This window comes from Anomaloglossus baeobatrachus (assembly GCF_048569485.1).
Source record: "Anomaloglossus baeobatrachus isolate aAnoBae1 chromosome 3 unlocalized genomic scaffold, aAnoBae1.hap1 SUPER_3_unloc_1, whole genome shotgun sequence".
NCBI lineage: Eukaryota > Metazoa > Chordata > Amphibia > Anura > Aromobatidae > Anomaloglossus > Anomaloglossus baeobatrachus.
In genome coordinates this window covers 1,379,607-1,398,372 of record NW_027441780.1, presented here as the reverse complement: position 1 = coordinate 1,398,372, position 18,766 = coordinate 1,379,607, and the positions used below count along the sequence as shown (strand labels likewise).

Below are 18,766 nucleotides of genomic sequence, written 5' to 3'. Positions count from 1 at the left end.
GTTATGAACATTTTCTACAGCAATTCATGCAGGAAAACTGTGGCAAAAACCACAGCGTGTGCACAAGGCCTTAATGCTCCTATAAAAGGTCCAGTAAATGACTAAAGGGTGCTTTACAAGCTGCGACATCGCTAGCGATCTCGTTAGCGATGTGACACGCCAGATCGCACAGACGATCTGCCGAGATCGCACATAGGTCGGTTTTCTTGTAGCGCCGGTCACATGTGCCATCTGGCGTGTCACATTGTTAACGAGATCGCTAGCGATGTCGCAGCGTGTAAAGCACCCTTTAGAGCTGCTGAGAAAACAAACAGATTGCACACGGACAGCACAAGGATGACAAGTGACAAACAATCGTCCTAATCTCCGGCATGAGAATCGGACTGATTTTTCATACGCAAGTGTGACTCCAGCCTCAGGCAGAGAATGACTGAGCCGTGATGACATCACTCCGGTTACTTCAGAGACCTCTACAAAGACGTCCCAAAAGAAGGACTAAGCCAAGAACAGGAAAACAGAACATCAAAACTAAAGGCGATGGAGGAGAAAGTCAAACATTTCCTAAAACCCTCGATACACCAATTACATTAGGGGAAGCTGCAGAGAATCTCTTCCATAAGGTGTAAAAAAGCCAGTGATCCGGATGGAATCCCCCCAGAGATGCTGAAGTACAGCCCACCGGAAATACAAGCTGGAATGGTTAAACTGTTTAATATTGTGCTGAGTGCCGGCTTCTTCCCTCGTACCTGGAAGCGAGGGCCCATCACACCCATCCACACGAGTGAGGACAGGTATGACCCTGCCAACTACAGAGGAATACGTGTCAGCAGGAACCTGGGAAAACTGTTCACCAGCCTCCTGAACAAGAGGATCCTCAGTTTCTTCACCGAGCACAATGTCCTCAGCAAGAGCCAACCAGGGTTTGTGCCAAACCACCGCACCACGGACCACATCTACACCCTGCACAGTCTCATTCAGAACCACATCCACAAAACAAAGTACGTGAAGATAATGATATACGCCTGTTTTGTGGACTTTAAAAAGGCTTTTTACTCCGTGTGGCACCCGGGCTTGTTCTTGAAATTTCTGGAGAGCGGAATAGTAGGAAAGTCCTACGATGTCATCAAACGCTCCTAAAACGAGAACCTCAGCAGTGTGAGTGTGAATGTTAGAAGAATGACTTATTTCCAGCAGAGTCGAGGAGTCAGACAGGGCTGCAGCCTAAAGTGCGCTTTACACGCTGCGACATCGCTCAAGTGATCTCATTGGGGTCACGGAATTTGTGATGCACATTCCGTCGCTTTAGCGATGTCGTTGCGACACCTATGAGTGATTTTGCATCGTTGCAAAAGCATGCAAAATAGATCATCGGTGACATGGGGGTCCATTCTCAAATATCGTTACTGCCGCAGTAACGAAGTTGTTCCTCGTTCCTACGGCAGTACACATCGCTCCGTGTGACACCGCAGGAACGAGGAAGCTCTCCTTACCTGCCTCCCGGCCACAATGCGTAAGGAAGGAGGTGGGCGGGATGTTCGTCCCGATCATCTCCGCCCCTCCGCTTCTATTGGGTGGTGGTTTAGTAACGCTGCTGTGACGCTGAACGAACCGCCCCCTTAAAAAGGAGGCGGTTCGCCGGTCACAGCGACGTCGCAGGGAAGGTAATTAGTGTGACGGGTCCGGGTGATATTGTGCGACACGGGCAGAGATTTGCCCATGTTGCACAACCGATGGGGGCGGGTATCCACGCTAGCAATATCGGTACCGATATCGCAGTGTGTAAAGCGGCCTTAAGTCGAAGGCCCGCTTTACACGCTGCGATATCGTTACCGATATTGCAAGCATGCGTACTTGCCCCCATCGGTTGTGCGATACGGGCAAATCGCTACCCGTGGCGCACAACGTCGCTAGGAACAGTCACACTACTTACCTGCCTAGAGACGTCGCTGTGACCGGCGAACCGCCTCCTTTCTAAGGGGGAGGTGCGTTCGGCGTCACAGCGACGTCACTAAGCGGCCGCCCAATCAAAGTAGAGGGGCGGAGATGAGCAAGACGAACATCCCGCCCACCTCCTTCCTTCCTCATTGCCGGCGGGACGCAGGTAAGGAGATGTTCCTCGTTCCTGCTGTGTCACACGTAGCGATGTGTACTACCGCAGGAACGACAAACAACATCATTACTGCAGCAGCAACGATAATTGGGAATAGGGGGTTTTGTTTTCGTGACGATTCAAAATCGGTCATAGGTGTCACACACAACGACATCGCTAAAGCGGCCGGACGTGCGTCACAAATTCCGTAACCCCAATGAGATCGCTTTAGCGATATCGTAGCATGTAAAGCCACCTTAACGCTCTTTAGTATCTCCAGCAATGAGCGGCCACTGCTCTGAAATGTTCCACAGCTCCAGGCCTTACCCTCCATGACACTCAGGTGAAATTCTCTCTATGCAGATGACCTCCTGCTGCTGACACCAACTGAGAAAGGCCCCCAAGACCACCTACAAATCTTGGAGAAATTCAGCTCTACGTGTGCGCCACTGATCAACCTAAAGAAACCCAACACCATGGTGTTCCAGAAAAGAAAAAGAAGATTTGACCAGAATCCTTCATTTGTCCTAAACAGCTGCATTCATACAGGAACAGACACATACACCTACCTAGGCCTAGAAATTCACCAGTCAGGGAGCTTCAAACAAGCAATAGAGATTGCTATGCCATCCGAAGGAAACCATCATCTGAAGCCACCAGTGAGGGTCTGGCTAAAAAGCTTCAATTCCATCATCACCCCAATCCTCCTGTACAGGAGTGAAGTCTGGGGCCCTCACACTTACCCAGATTGGTCAAGGTGGGATTCCAGCCCAACAGAAATATTCCACCTGGAATTTAGCGCCTTCTCCAGGTCCATCAAAGCACCTCCAACAGCTCCTGTCAGGCCGAGCTGGGCAGATGCCCTCTACACCTAGCAGCTCTGAAGAGGGCACTGTCATGTCAGTCTCACCTACAGAATAACAATCCACACTCCCATCACCATGAAGCCCTGATACATATAGGTGGTCCAGATGAACCAGGACCCCTGGCACAGCTCTCCCAAACCCAACAGGACAAAATGACCAATCACAGCAGCCTGACAAAAGCCAGACTCAGGAAGATGGTAGACGAGGGCCAGGAGAGGTGTCAGTGACTGGAGGACCGATATCTACACCTCACAGAAACTGACCACGTACCAGAGACTACAGACTGACCCCATATCTGGAGAAACCACCAGACCCCAGAGACCGCAGGACTATGAGCCAATATAGACTCAGTGCCCACAGTCTAGCCATCAATTCCCACACAAGCAGAGCTACAAGCCCAGGGAGGACAGACTGTGCCAACACTGACCTGGAGGCCAAGGAAGGATGAAACCCACCTCCTGCTACACTGCACCAAACACTCAGCAGTGAGGGACACTCAGCAGTGAGGGACACTCAGCAGTGAGGGACACTCAGCAGTGAAGGACACTCAGCAGTGAGGGACACTCACTTCAGGAGACTATGATATCTTCCCGGGATTTCAGGTCCATAAATGAAGAAGAGAAAATATATATCCTGCTGAAGGAAGAAGAGACTGCAGTGGAGATAGCAGCGCGGTGTGTGAGCGAATGTCAGAGACCGAGAAAGAGAAATATGATAAGCCATGGACTTCTATACCCCATCCATCCTTCCTACAGTCCCCACCCCCGATGTGCCCCCCAACGCGCAGCATCACCCAGTGTAAGCCCCCCAATATGCAGCATCGCCCAGTGTAAGCCCCCAATATGCAGCATCGCCCAGTGTAAACCCCCCAATATGCAGCATCGCCCAGTGTAAGCCCCCAATATGCAGCATCGCCCAGTGTAAGCCCCCAATATGCAGCATCGCCCAGTGTAAGCCCCTAATATGCAGCATCGCCCAGTGTAAGCCCCCCATGCAGCATCGCCCCCTGCCCTGTGTAGCCCCCCATATCCCCCTTCCTTATGGAAGCCTCCACAGCCCTGTGCTGCAGCTTCAGCCCCTTCCCTGTGATATATACACGAGCTGCAGCCCCCAGTAGTGACAGGAGACACTTTTACTTCTTCCCCCAAAATCCAGTGTGACCTCAGCTCTATAAGGCTGGTTTCACACTACGTCTTTTTAACATCCGTTAAAAACGTTTTTTTAACGGAAGTACGGATCCTGTGCAAATCCGTTTTCATGTCAATGCATTTTCAATGGACTCCCGTCCACCTGCGTTTGCGTCCGTTAGACGTAGGATCCGTCCTTTTGCGTTATTTTAACATGTTTCAAAAACGCAACATGTAGCGTTTTTGAGCTCCGTCCAAGGACTGCAAATTGCTGGATCCTGACTATAACGCACGCAAACGCAGGTGAACGCAGGGACTGAGCATGCCCAGAACCAGATCGATCTCTGCTTCTGGGCATATATTCATTCTCTCTCTCTCTCTCTCTCTCTCTCTCTCTCTCTCAAATTCAAATTCAAATATGCTTTATTGGCAGGACCAAAATACAATTAGTGTTGCCAAAGCAAGAGAAATACAGTAAGTGTGGTGGGAGGGGATCAGGGTTATGGGGCGTTGGGGGGCACAATTTGGGCTCTGACAGTCCATTTAGGGGTCTTAGGTTCCCCTCAGCTTATGACATGTGGTGACATATTGGGCGGCGATCTCCACCATTGATTCCTCTTCCCCCAGTAGGAAGCGGAGTTTCATGTCCTCATCCATGGATGGAAAGCCCGGGCTATGGGTGGTAAATTTCTGGAAGTGGGAGCCCCTCACTGCTGAGTATTTGTCACAGTGCAGCAGGAAGTGTGCCTCGTCCTCCAGAGCCCTCTGCTGGCAGTGCTGGCACAGTCTGTTCTCTCGCGGCTTGTATGTCTGTCGGTGCCGCCCTGTTTCCACCTCTAGGCTGTGGGCACTCAGTCTGTACAGGCTCAGGGTCTGCCTGTCTTTGGGGTGGCGTAGCCTTTCCAGATATGGGGCCAGAGTGTAGTCCCTCCGCAGTGACCGGTAGATGGTGAGTTTCTGGGAGTTCTCTAATTCACTCTTCCAGTCCTCTATGTATTGCATCTTGCAGCTCTCAGAGATCTCTTTTATTTGGGCTTTTGTCAGGGTGTGTTGCTGACTTTGGCTGCCGGGGTTCCTGGCTTGCTCTGGGCTCCGGCTCAGCAGGGCTTTATGATGGTAGGAGCTGGGGTTGCTGTTCTGTGTGTGTGCCTGGTGTGATAGCGCCCTCTTGTGTATAGTGAACCATAAGGGGAATCGGCCCAGCTCTGCCCTACAGGCTATGTTTGAGGTGCTGCGATGGACTTGGAGGAGATATTTACAGAACTCCATGTGGAAGACTTCGGTAGGGCTGGAATCCCACTTTGTGTGGTCTGGGTAGGTCACTGGGCCCCATACCTCGCTGCCATATAGCAGTATAGGGGTGATGACGCTGTCAAATATCTCTCTCTCTCTCTCTCTCTCTCTCTCTCTCTCTCACTCTCTCTCTCTCCTCGTCCCCGGCTCCTAGCAGCTGCACACACTCGTCCCCGGCTCCTAGCAGCTGCATACACTCGTCCCCGGCTCCTAGCAGCTGCACACACTCGTCCCCGGCTCCTACCAGCTGCACACACTCGTCCACGGCTCCTAGCAGCTGCACACACTCGTAACCAAGATAAATATCGAGTATCCAAGGCCGATGTTTACCTTGGTTACCAGCGTCTGCAGCTGTCAGAAGCCTCCTCCCAGTCTACTTCCCCTCACTCCCGATCACATGAGTCCAATGCCCGCCCCTAAACATCCAGTGCAGGATCCTACAAAATAACATATGCGTTTGCATACGTTATTTGCTGTAAAAGCAGGATCCGTACTTCCGTTAAAAAAACGTTTTCAACGGATGTTAAAAAGACGTAGTGTGAAACCAGCCTTACTAATGAGGAAAAGCTGAATCTTCCCCACCTCAGGGTCAGGATCCGGTAGAGTCTAGATCCCAGTGGCCAGAGGGACCTCTGCTGACGTCACGCCCATGTGACCGGCCTCTTGTGTGGGAGGAGCCTGTAGTTCCCGGCAGTCAGTGCGCAGTTGCGGTACAAGCAGCAGGATGTTTCCCTCTTCTCTGCTTCTGCTGTTTCCAGCCCTGGGTGTGATGTAACAGGAGGTCATATCTGATGGAGATTATCACATATGAGCCTCAGGGGGAATAAAAAGGGATTGTAGGTCACCGTCTCTGGGTGCAATAGTGTGCAGCAGTAGGTGCAATGCTCTGTCTGGAGGAGGGAGGGGGGTTCCAATGCTCTGTCGGATGGAGGGAGGGGGTGCAATGCTCTGTCGCAGGGAGGGGGGGTGCAATGCTCTGTCGGATGGAGGGAGGGGGGTGCATTGCTCTGTCGGAGGAAGGGGGGGTCCAATGCTCTGTCGGAGGAAAGGGGGGTCCAATGCTCTGTCGGAGGGAGGGGGGGTCCAATGCTCTGTCGGAGGGAGGGGGGTGCAATGCTCTGTGAAGAGGAGGGATGGGGGGCAGTGCTTTGTCTGAAGGCTCTGTCTAGAGGAGGGGGAGGGCAATGCTCTGTCTGACTTGAGATACATCAGTTTGCGAAAGTATACAACCCCCTTGGTATTTTTTCGTGTTTTGCTACCTCACAGCCTTGAATTTACCTTTTGCGTTTGTTTTTCAGGGTTTACATCAGTTCATGTAAAGAACATGCCGTCAACTGAACATTTTTTTTTTTTTTGGTGAAGCAGACAAATATTTAAAAAAAAATAATCAGTGTGCATAACTATTCACCCCCCTAAAGTCAGTGTTTTGTGGAGTTTCCTTTATATGGCAATTACAGCTGCAGGTCGCTTTGGATAAGTCTCTGAGCTTTACACATCCTGGCACTGGGATTCTTGCTTCTTCCGTCTCCTTTATTTTATGGTTTCCTCTGACCACAGATTCTCCATTCCTCCGGTGAGCAGCGTCTTCTCCTCTGACCACAGATTCTCCATTCCTCCGGTGAGCAGCGTCTTCTCCTCTGACCACAGATTCTCCATTCCTCCGGTGAGCAGCGTCTTCTCCTCTGACCACAGATTCTCCATTCCTCCGGTGAGCAGCGTCTTCTCCTCTGACCACAGATTCTCTATTTCTCTGGTGAGCAGAGTCTTCTCCTCTGACCACAGATTCTCTATTTCTCCAGTGAGCAGCGTCTTTTCCTCTGACCACAGATTCTCCTTTCCTCTGGTGAGCAGCATCTTCTCCTCTGACCACAGATTCTCCATTCCTCTGGTGAGCAGCGTCTTCTCCTCTGACCACAGATTCTCCATTCCTCTGGTGAGCAGCGTCTTCACGTCTGACCACAGATTCTCCATTCCTCCGGTGAGCAACATCTTCATGTACAGATTCTCCATTCCTCCGGTGAGCAGCGTCTTCACTTCGGACCACAGATTCTCCATTCCTCCTCTGAGCAGCGTCTTTACGTCTGACCACAGATTCTCCATTCCTCCGGTGAGCAGCGTCTTCATGTCTGACCACAGATTCTCCATTCCTCCGGTGAGCAGCGTCTTCATGTCTGACCACAGATTCTCCATTCCTCCGGTGAGCAGCGTCTTCATGTCTGACCACAGATTCTCCATTCCTCCGGTGAGCAGCGTCTTCACGTCTGACCACAGATTCTCCACTCCTCCGGTGAGCAGCGTCTTCACGTCTGACCACAGATTCTTCACTCCTCCGGTGAGCAGCGTCTTCTCCTCTGACCACAGATTCTCCATTCCTCCGGTGAGCAGCGTCTTCTCCTCTGACCATAGATTCTCGATTCCTCCGGTGAGCAGCGTCTTCTCCTCTGACCACAGATTCTCCATTCCTCCGGTGAGCAGCGTCTTCTCCTCTGACCACAGATTCTCCATTCCTACGGTGAGCAGCGTCTTCTCCTCTGACCACAGATTCTCCATTCCTACGGTGAGCAGCGTCTTCTCCTCTGACCACAGATTCTCCATTCCTCCGGTGAGCAGCGTCTTCTCCTCTGACCACAGATTCTCCATTCCTCCGGTGAGCAGCGTCTTCTCCTCTGACCACAGATTCTCCATTCCTCCGGTGAGCAGCGTCTTCTCCTCTGACCACAGATTCTCCATTCCTCCTGTGAGCAGCGTCTTCTCCTCTGACCACAGATTCTCCATTCCTCTGGTGAGCAGCGTCTTCTCCTCTGACCACAGATTCTCCATTCCTCCGGTGAGCAGCGTCTTCTCCTCTGACCACAGATTCTCCATTCCTCCGGTGAGCAGCCATCTTCACGTCTGACCACAGATTCTCCATTCCTCCGGTGAGCAGCCATCTTCACGTCTGACCACAGATTCTCCATTGGATTAAGGGTAAGTTCACACACTGCGTTTTTTGACGCTGCATTTTTGTGCGTTTTTCCCGCAAAAAACGCACACAAACACAGCGTCCAAAAAAACGCATGAAAAACGCATGCGTTTTTGGCTGTGTTTTTATGTGTTTCAGTGAACAATGCCATTAAAGATTGTTAAAAAAAAAAAGGTCTGATGTCATTTTCTTCTTTAATATGTTCTTCATTCTCCACTACTGTAGTGTATGCATGAGCAGACAGCAGCTGCAGAACTACAAGGCTCAGCATACTCCATCCACTAGTGTATGCAGGAGAGCAGACAGCATCTGCAGAACTACAAGGCTCAGCATACTCCATCCACTAGTGTATGCTGGAGGGAGAGGCAGGGGGAGCAGAACTACAAGGCTCAGCATACTCCATCCACTAATGTATGCAGTAGAGCAGACAGCAGCTGCAGAACTACAAGGCTCAGCATCCTCCATACAGAACTGTATGCATGAGTTTTTTGTCCCCAAAAAAAAATTACGTGGGCTTCACCATATTTTTGTATGCTAGCCAGGTACAGCAGGCAGGTACGGGCTGCCCCAACCCCCAGCTGCCTATTTGTACCTGGCTGGGAACCAAAAATATAGGGAAGCCCCCTTTTTTTTTTTTTTTAATATTTTCTAAATTTCATGAAATAATAATTTTTTAAAAAAAAAATGACGTGGGCTTCGCCCAATTTTTGAGTCCAGCCAGGTACAACTAGGCAGCTGGGGATTGGAATTTGCAGTGCAGGGTGCCCAAGCTTACTGGGTACCCCCACTGCGAATTGCAGTCCGCTGCCACCCCAGAAAATGGCGCTTTAATAGAAGCGCCATCTTATGGCACTGTATCCAACTCTTCCAGCTGCCCTGGTGATGGGTGGCTTGCTGGGTAATGATGGGGTTAGGGGTAGCTGTATATTATCAGCTGGCCCTAAGCCTGAAATTCATGGTGTCACGCCAATATTAGACATGGCCACCATGCATTTCTAGTAAAGATAAAAATAATATTTTTCTGTGTGTCGTGTTTTTTTTATTAGAAATAAAACACAACACAATTAGTGACTCAATTTTTATTGAAATAAAGACCCCCCCCCTCCTTCCCCTTTGCAGTAATCCTTGGTCAAGGGTCCCGCGCTGTTCAATCCAGCTCCAATATCATCTGATCGGTTTGCTGGAAGGCAAAGCGATCAGATGATGTGTCAGGTTCAAGGGCGTGAATCACATGACACACCAGCTGATTGTATAAATGGCCTTTATACAATCAGCTGATGCATCAATGCAAAAAAACTACTCACTTTTGTGCAGACTCCCGTCTTTTCGCTGCAGGACCCGACGGTAATCAGCTGATTAAGTCACCCGACTGCATCAGCCGATCGTTTAAGCCGGCCGGGCGGTAACAAGCCGGCGTCACCGCTGCACTTATGCGATCAGCTAATGCGTCAGGTGACCGCATCAGGTGATCAGCGGCCGGTCCTGCAGCTATCGGACAAGCCCGGGAGTCTGCACACAGCCAGAGCAGGGATGGCGGTACCTGGAAGAGGAGCTGGGAGCGGATGTGTCCCGGGAGTCTGCAGACAGGTGAGTATGAGTTGTTTTGTTTTTTTTTTTTTCCTACTGTTCACGTTTTGATTTCACAGCTGCTTCCACCTCCCGCCCAGACATGGCACCGGACAGGAGCGGACATGGCGCCGGACAGAAGGTGGAAGCAGCGGTGGCGGTACCGGGAGGATTCACGCTTCTGTGTTTACTGACAGAAGGAATCCTCTTCCTGTACATGTCACTTTACTACACACCCCCTGCATTTATAGCTGTATTTTTAGTCATAGAAACGCACTAAAACGCAGCTATATTTGCAATTTGCGTTTTTCATTGCGTTTTCGAACATCTCATTGAACTCGATGGGTGGAAAACGCAGTGAAAAATGCAGGAATAATTGACATGCTGTGTATTTGTGGGCACAAAAACGCAGCAAAAAAAAAACGCTGTGTGCAGACAGCAAAAATGAAAGCTTATAGACTTTGCTGGGGAAGCAAAGCCATGCAGTTTTCTGAGCAAAAACGCACCCGAAAAACGCACTGTGCGCACATAGCCTAAGGTCTGGCTGTGACTCGGCCACTCCCATACATTTCCACGTTTCCCCTTACACCCTCCAGTGCGGCTTTAGCAGGAGCTTTGGGTCATCGTCTTGTTGGAAGGTGAAACCTCCGTCCCAGACTCATCACTAATCACAATAATCAATCATCATGATGATAATTAAAACTTAAAACTTCCGACCAACATAAAACGTTTTCCAAATGATGGTGATGTAAAGCCGGCAGCCGGGAAACGTCATTTATTAACCATGTGAGGTCTGACTGGATTAAATGGATAATCAATAAAAGTTTGGAAATTACTATTTTGTTGGTCTTTTTGTAAAAATGTTTATTTCTAAAAATATCAACTTAAATTTACCATTTAATAATCGAATGTGATAGAAAAAAATACAATCTCCAAATCACTGCGACATCTTAAAATATTGCAGAGTTATTACCACATAGTGAGCTATCAGATTTTGTCTGGTCACTGAGGGGTTAACAACATATTTGCAGGTTAATAGCATTTTTAAATTAAGGCTACTTTAACACTTGCGTTCAGCGCAATCCGCCTCTATGGAGAATAGCACAGTCCGTTAACGCACTGCGCTATTCTCCATAGACTTGTATTGACGACGCACCGTAACGTAAGTGTCAGCGTTGCATCTGCTGGACAACGCTGCGTCGTTATTTTCACGCAGCTTCGAGCGGAGGGAACGCTACATGTAGCCTTTTTTGGGTCGTTTAAATAACGCACCTTGACTGATTCCGTTAGAATCCGCCAAGGTGTCTAATGATTGTCTATGGTGGTGGATTCCACCGCTATGCGCTAAGCGGCAGAATACGCTCACTGATTCCGTCATGTTCTACTGAGCATGCTCAGCATGTCCATCAGAACGATCGAAATAGTTTAAAATTACTCCTGGTCTCTCTCCCCCCTCTCTCATACTCACCGATCATGGGCACGGCGCTGCACAGTTGTCACAAAGCTCCGGCGGCTTTTCCTCTTTTGAAAATGCCGACCGCTCATTATTCCATCTAGTATTCACTGCTTCCCCCGCCCACCGATGCCTATTATTGGTTGCAGTCAGACACGCCCCCACGCTGAGGGACAGCTGTCTCACTGCAACCAATCACAGCCGCCGGTGAGCAGGTCTATATCGTGCAGTACAATAAATAAATGAATAATAAAAAAAAAACGGCGTGCGGTCCCCCCTAATTTTGATACTAGCCATGATAAAGCCACACGGCTGAAGGCTGGTATTCTCAGGATGGGGAGCCCCATGTTATGGGGAGCCCAGCAGCAGCCCGGGATTGCCGCATCCATTAGATGCAACAGTCCCAGAACTCTACCCGGCTCATCACGAATTGCCCTGGTGCGGTGGCAATCGAGGTAATAAGGAGTTAATGGCAGCAGCCCATAGCTGCCACTAAGTCCTAGGTTAATCATGGCAGGCGTCTATGAGACACCCACAATGCTTAACCTGTAAGTGAAAGTAAATAAACACATACACCCTAAAAAATACTTTATTTGGTATAAAAGATAAAAAAAACTCGCTCTTTCACCACTTTATTAACCCCCAAATACCTCTCCAGGTTCGTCGTAATTCACACGAGGTCCCGCGACGCATCTAGCTCTGCTACATGAAGCTGACAGGATCGGCGGTAGAACACCGCCGCTCTGTCAGCTCCAGGCAGCAACTTAAGTGAGTTGCGCTGTCAGCGGGGACATCACTGAGGTAATGTGTGCAGTGATGATGGGTGCGGTAGTGCCTGCATGTGTGCGGTGATGATGATGGGCACATTATATTATGGAGCATCATATAGGACACATTATATTATGGAGTATCATATAGGGTGCATTATATTATGGAGTACCATAGAGGGTGCACTATATTATGGAGCATCATATAGGACGCATTATATTATGGAGCATCATATAGGGCACATTATATTATGGAGCATCATATAGGGCGCATTACAGTTAGGTCCAGAAATATTTGGACAGTGACACAAGTTTTGTTATTTTAGCTGTTTGCAAAAACATGTTCAGAAATACAATTATATATATAATATGGGCTGAAAGTGCACACTCCCAGCTGCAATATTAGAGTTTTCACATCCAAATCGGAGAAAGGGTTTAGGAATCATAGCTCTGTAATGCATAGCCTCCTCTTTTTCAAGGGACCAAAAGTAATTGGACAAGGGACTCTAAGGGCTGCAATTAACTCTGAAGGCGTCTCCCTCGTTAACCTGTAATCAATGAAGTACTTAAAAGGTCTGGGGTTGATTACAGGTGTGTGGTTTTGCATTTGGAAGCTGTTGCTGTGACCAGAAAACATGCGGTCTAAGGAACTCTCAATTGAGGTGAAGCAGAACATCCTGAGGCTGAAAAAAAAGAAAAAAATCCATCAGAGAGATAGCAGACATGCTTGGAGTAGCAAAATCAACAGTCGGGTACATTCTGAGAAAAAAGGAATTGACTGGTGAGCTTGGGAACTCAAAAAGGCCTGGGCGTCCACGGATGACAACAGTGGTGGATGATCGACGCATACTTTCTTTGGTGAAGAAGAACCCGTTCACAACATCAACTGAAGTCCAGAACACTCTCAGTGAAGTAGGTGTATCTGTCTCTAAGTCAACAGTAAAGAGAAGACTCCATGAAAGTAAATACAAAGGGTTCACATCTAGATGCAAACCATTCATCAATTCCAGAAATAGACAGGCCAGAGTTAAATTTGCTGAAAAACATCTCATGAAGCCAGCTCAGTTCTGGAAAAGTATTCTATGGACAGATGAGACAAAGATCAACCTGTACCAGAATGATGGGAAGAAAAAAGTTTGGAGAAGAAAGGGAGCGGCACATGATCCAAGGCACACCACATCCTCTGTAAAACATGGTGGAGGCAACGTGATGGCATGGGCATGCATGGCTTTCAATGGCACTGGGTCACTTGTGTTTATTGATGACATAACAGCAGACAAGAGTAGCCGGATGAATTCTGAAGTGTACCGGGATATACTTTCAGCCCAGATTCAGCCAAACGCCGCAAAGTTGATCGGACGGCGCTTCATAGTACAGATGGACAATGACCCAAAGCATACAGCCAAAGCTACCCAGGAGTTCATGAGTGCAAAAAAGTGGAACATTCTGCAATGGCCAAGTCAATCACTAGATCTTAACCCAATTGAGCATGCATTTCACTTGCTCAAATCCAGACTTAAGACGGAAAGACCCACAAACAAGCAAGACCTGAAGGCTGCGGCTGTAAAGGCCTGGCAAAGCATTAAGAAGGAGGAAACCCAGCGTTTGGTGATGTCCATGGGTTCCAGACTTAAGGCAGTGATTGCCTCCAAAGGATTCGCAACAAAATATTGAAAATAAAAATATTTTGTTTGGGTTTGGTTTATTTGTCCAATTACTTTTGTCCTCCTAAAATGTGGAGTGTTTGTAAAGAAATGTGACAATTCCTACAATTTCTATCAGATATTTTTGTTCAAACCTTCAAATTAAACGTTACAATCTGCACTTGAATTCTGTTGTAGAGATTTCATTTCAAATCCAATGTGGTGGCATGCAGAGCCCAACTCGCCAAAATTGTGTCACTGTCCAAATATTTCTGGACCTAACTGTATTTTATGGAGTATCATATATGACGCATTATATTATGGAGCATCATATAGGACGCATTATATTATGGAGCATCATAGACGGCGCATTATATTATGGAGTATCATATAGGGCACATTATATTATGGAGCACCATATAGGACGCATTATCTTATGGAGTATCATAGAGGGTGCATTATATTATGGAGTATCATATAGGGCACATTATATTATGGAGCACCATATAGGACGCATTATATTATGGAGTATCATAGAGGGTGCATTATATTATGGAGTACCATAGAGGGCGCATTATATTATGGAGCATCATATAGGGTGCATTATATTATGGAGCATCATAGAGGGCGCATTATATTATGGAGCATCATAAAGGGCGCATTATATTATGGAGCATCATAGAGGGCATATTTTATTATGGAGCACCATATAGGGCGCATTATATTATGGAGCACCATATAGGGCACATTATATTATGGAGCATCATAAAGGGCGCATTATATTATGGAGCATCATAGAGGGCATATTATATTATGGAGCACCATATAGGGCATATTATATTATGGAGCACCATATAGGGCACATTATATTATGGAGCATCATAGAGGGTGCATTATATTATGGAGCATCATAGAGGGCATATTATATTATGGAGCATCATAGGGAATATTGTATTATGGAGCATCATAGAGGGCATATTATATTATGGAGCATCATAGGGAATATTGTATTATGGAGCATCATAGAGGGCATATTGTATTATGGAGCACCATATAGGGCGCATTATATTATGGAGCACCATATAGGGCGCATTATATTATGGGCATCATATAGGGCGCATTATATTATGGGCATCATATAGGGCGCATTATATTATGGGCATCATATAGGGCGCATTATATTATGGAGCACCATATAGGGCGCATTATATTATGGAGCATCATAGAGGGCGCATTATATTATGGAGCACCATATAGGGCACATTATATTATGGAGCATCATATAGGGCACATTATATTATGGAGCATCATAGAGGGCACATTATATTATGGAGCACCATATAGGGCACATTATATTATGGAGCATCATATAGGGCACATTATATTATGGAGCATCATAGAGGGCGCATTATATTATGGAGCATCATACAGGATGCATTACACTGTATGGAGGGCTATGTGGGACACATTATTCTGTACAGAAGACTATATGGAGCACGCTGTATCATATGGGAGGCAATGTAGGGGGAATTCTAGTCTATAGAGGACTATATAGGGAATCTAGGTGGTTCAGTAGAATGAATATTACTTTCTAAGAGCTGCAAAGCTGGGAAACAATATATCCACCCCCCACCCTTACAGCCGTGTAGCTAATACCCATTACATTACAAGAAAAAAATGACTGGCTCCCCCCCTGGAGAACTACCAAAGAGGAACGGTGCAGGGATCAGGAAACAGCCGGACCGGGCTGCAGCCAATCACTGACCCTGAAGAGAAAGAAGGATCCCGCAGCCAAGTTCCAATTGAATTAAAAATGTTTATTTATTCAACAAAGATATAAAAGGCTTCTTCACTGATAATAATTCCAGTTTACATGGCCGGGGGGAAGAACGGACGCGTTTCAGAGCGACAACTCCTTACTCTGAGATCAGAATAAAGAACTGCTGCATGAATATTTCACTCTTCATTTGTGGACCTGAGATAATCGGCCACATACTGGAGAAGATTGTTTTTATCATGGACACGACATTATTTTGCTGGCAATATATTCAGGGATATTCTCAAATATACCCATTACATTACACCACTGCTCCCATAGAAGTGGACGGAGCGGCAGGGGTCACACATTACACCACTGCTCCCACAGAAGTGGACAGAGCGGCGGGGGTCACACATTACACCACTGCTTCCATAGAAGTGGACGGAGCAGGGGGTCACACTTTACACCACTGCTCCCATAGAAGTGGACAGAGCGGGGGGTCACACATTACACCACTGCTCCCACAGAAGTGGACGGAGCGGCGGGGGTTACACATTACACCACTGCTCCCATAGAAGTGGACGAAGTGGGGGGTCACACATTACACCACTGCTCCCATAGAAGTGGACGGAGCGGGGGGGTCACACATTACACCACTGCTCCCATAGAAGTGGACGGAGGAGGGTCACACATTACACCACTGCTCCCATAGAAGTGGACAGAGGAGGGTCACACATTACACCACTGCTCCCATAGAAGTGGACGGAGCGGGGGTCACACATTACACCACTGCTCCCATAGAAGTTGACGGAGGAGGGTCACCCATTACACCACTGCTCCCATAGAAGTGGACAGAGGAGGGTCACACATTACACCACTGCTCCCATAGAAGTGGAAGGAGCGGGGGTCACACATTACACCACTGCTCCCATAGAAGTTGACGGAGGAGGGTCACCCATTACACCACTGCTCCCATAGAAGTGGACAGAGGAGGGTCACACATTACACCACTGCTCCCATAGAAGTGGAAGGAGCGGGGGTCACATTACACCACTGCTCCCAAAGAAGTGGACGGAGGAGGGTCACACATTGCACCACTGCTCCCATAGAAGTGGACAGAGGAGGGTCACACATTACACCATTGCTCCCATAGAAGTGGACGGAGCGGGGGTCACACATTACACCACTGCTCCCATAGAAGTGGATGGAGTGGCGGGGGTCACACATTACACCACTGCTCCCATAGAAGTGAACGGAGCGGCGGGGGTCACACATTACACCACTGATCCCATAGAAGTGGACTGAGGAGGGTCACACATTACACCACTGCTCCCATAGAAGTGGACGGAGCGGGGGTCACACATTACACCACTGCTCCCATAGAAGTGGATGGAGCGGCGGGGGTCACACATTACACCACTGCTCCCATAGAAGTGGACAGAGGAGGGTCACACATTACACCACTGCTCCCATAGAAGTGGACGGAGCGGGGGTCACACATTACACCACTGCTCCCATAGAAGTGGACGGAGCGGAGGGGGTCACACATTACACCACTGCTCCCATAGAAGTGGACGGAGCGGGGGTCACACATTACACCACTGCTCCTATAGAAGTGGATGGAGCAGCGGGGGTCACACATTACACCACTGCTCCCATAGAAGTGGATGGAGCGTGGTAACTATGCTTCTGCTGTGATGACGTTACTTTGGGATATAAATCTGCTGAGATGTGGGTACGAGCTCTTATGGCTCCTGTATGTTTTATATTACAGAGGTGTAAAATGAATGGAAAGAGAAATGATTAGAAGCTGAACAGCACATCAGACTCTCTACGACCGTGGAAAGCTTCAAGAGGAACCTCAAGACCCACCTCTTCCAACAAGCCTACAACCTACAATAGCCCTCAGTCCAGTAGACCACTGCGCAACCAGCTCTGTCCTCACCTATTGTACCATCACCCATTCCCTGTAGACTGTGAGCCCTCGCGGGCAGGGTCCTCTCTCCTCCTATACCAGTCTGTCTTGTACTGTTAATGATTGTTGTACGTATACCCTCTTTCACTTGTAAAGCGCCATGGAATAAATGGCGCTATAATAATAAATAATAATAATAATAATAATAATAATAATAACAGATGATGCCTGTAATGAGGATCTCTGGGGGAATTGGGGACTGTAGAGAAACCTGATCATGGGAAGCGTGAGCAGGACATGGACGCTATAATGGTGACTGGAGCGGGGGGAAAAGCTGCCACAAGGCGCAAAGAGGACACTTCAAAATGGAAATAAGCCACTTTACTAACGGTAGAAAGTAAAGATTTTTCCAAAGCTCAGTTAAGGCTATGTGCACACGCTGCAGTTTTGTTTCTTCAGCAAACAAACCCATCCACTGGCCGAAAAAAACCCCAAAACACCTGCATGTCAATGTGTTTTTGGCCCAATGATGGGTACATTTTTTTTTCCAATTTTCCCTATATACAATGCAAAAACACAGGTCAGAAAGGCTATGGCTATGTGCGCACACTGCAGCTCTGTACTGACCACAAAGATGCACGTTTTTGGCCTAAAAAACGCATCCAAAAATCGCATGTTTTGCCGCGGTTTTGATACTGCATTTTTTTTTAAAGGAGAAACAAAACAGGATAGGATAATTGATAGCTCGAATAGATAGAAAAAATAGAAGAGATAAAACATAGAATAGATAAGAAAAAAACAGACTATATTCTGTTATGTCTATCGATAGAGGGATAACTAGCTTGGCCAACTGTTTTTCTTCTTTTTTTTTTCTTTTTTGGTAAAAAAAAAAAAAATAACGTGGGGTCCCCCCCATTTTTCATATCCATCATAGGAACAGCAACAGCTGCGGACTACAACCCTCAGCTGTCTGCTGTACCTTGGCTGGTTATGAATAATTGAGGGGATCCGAGGTTTTTTTTTAATTTTTTAAAGTGACGTGGGGTCCCTCCCCCCTTTTTCTAAAACTAGCTAAGGTGCAGCAGACAACTGGGGGCTGAGGTTATTAGGGTGGGAAGGGCCATAAGTTATTTGGCCCTTTCCAGCCTAACAATAGCAGCTCACAGCTGCACCAGAAGTGGAGCATCCATTAGATGCGCCAATTCTGGCGTGGGCTCCGGCTCTTCCCATTGCCCTGGTGCGGGTTAATAAGGAGTTAATAGCAGCCCATTGCTGCCACTAAGTCCTAGATTAGTGATGGCAGGCATCTGAGACACCCATCACTAA

The 18,766-nt window shown here is 47.8% G+C and overlaps 2 protein-coding genes across 2 annotated transcripts in view; one reads left to right on the top strand and one right to left on the bottom strand.

The window, feature by feature from the left end:
• Window positions 1–2,916, bottom strand: part of LOC142258692 (uncharacterized) — a 28,710-nt gene extending 25,794 nt beyond the window's left edge. The window contains exon 1 of the mRNA XM_075331316.1: window positions 2,833–2,916. The gene's annotated coding sequence lies outside the window, so the exon portion shown is untranslated. The remainder of the gene's footprint in view (window positions 1–2,832) is intronic.
• LOC142258709 (uncharacterized) overlaps window positions 1–18,766 on the top strand; it is a 243,094-nt gene that overhangs the window by 189,143 nt on the left and 35,185 nt on the right. The window lies entirely within an intron of this gene.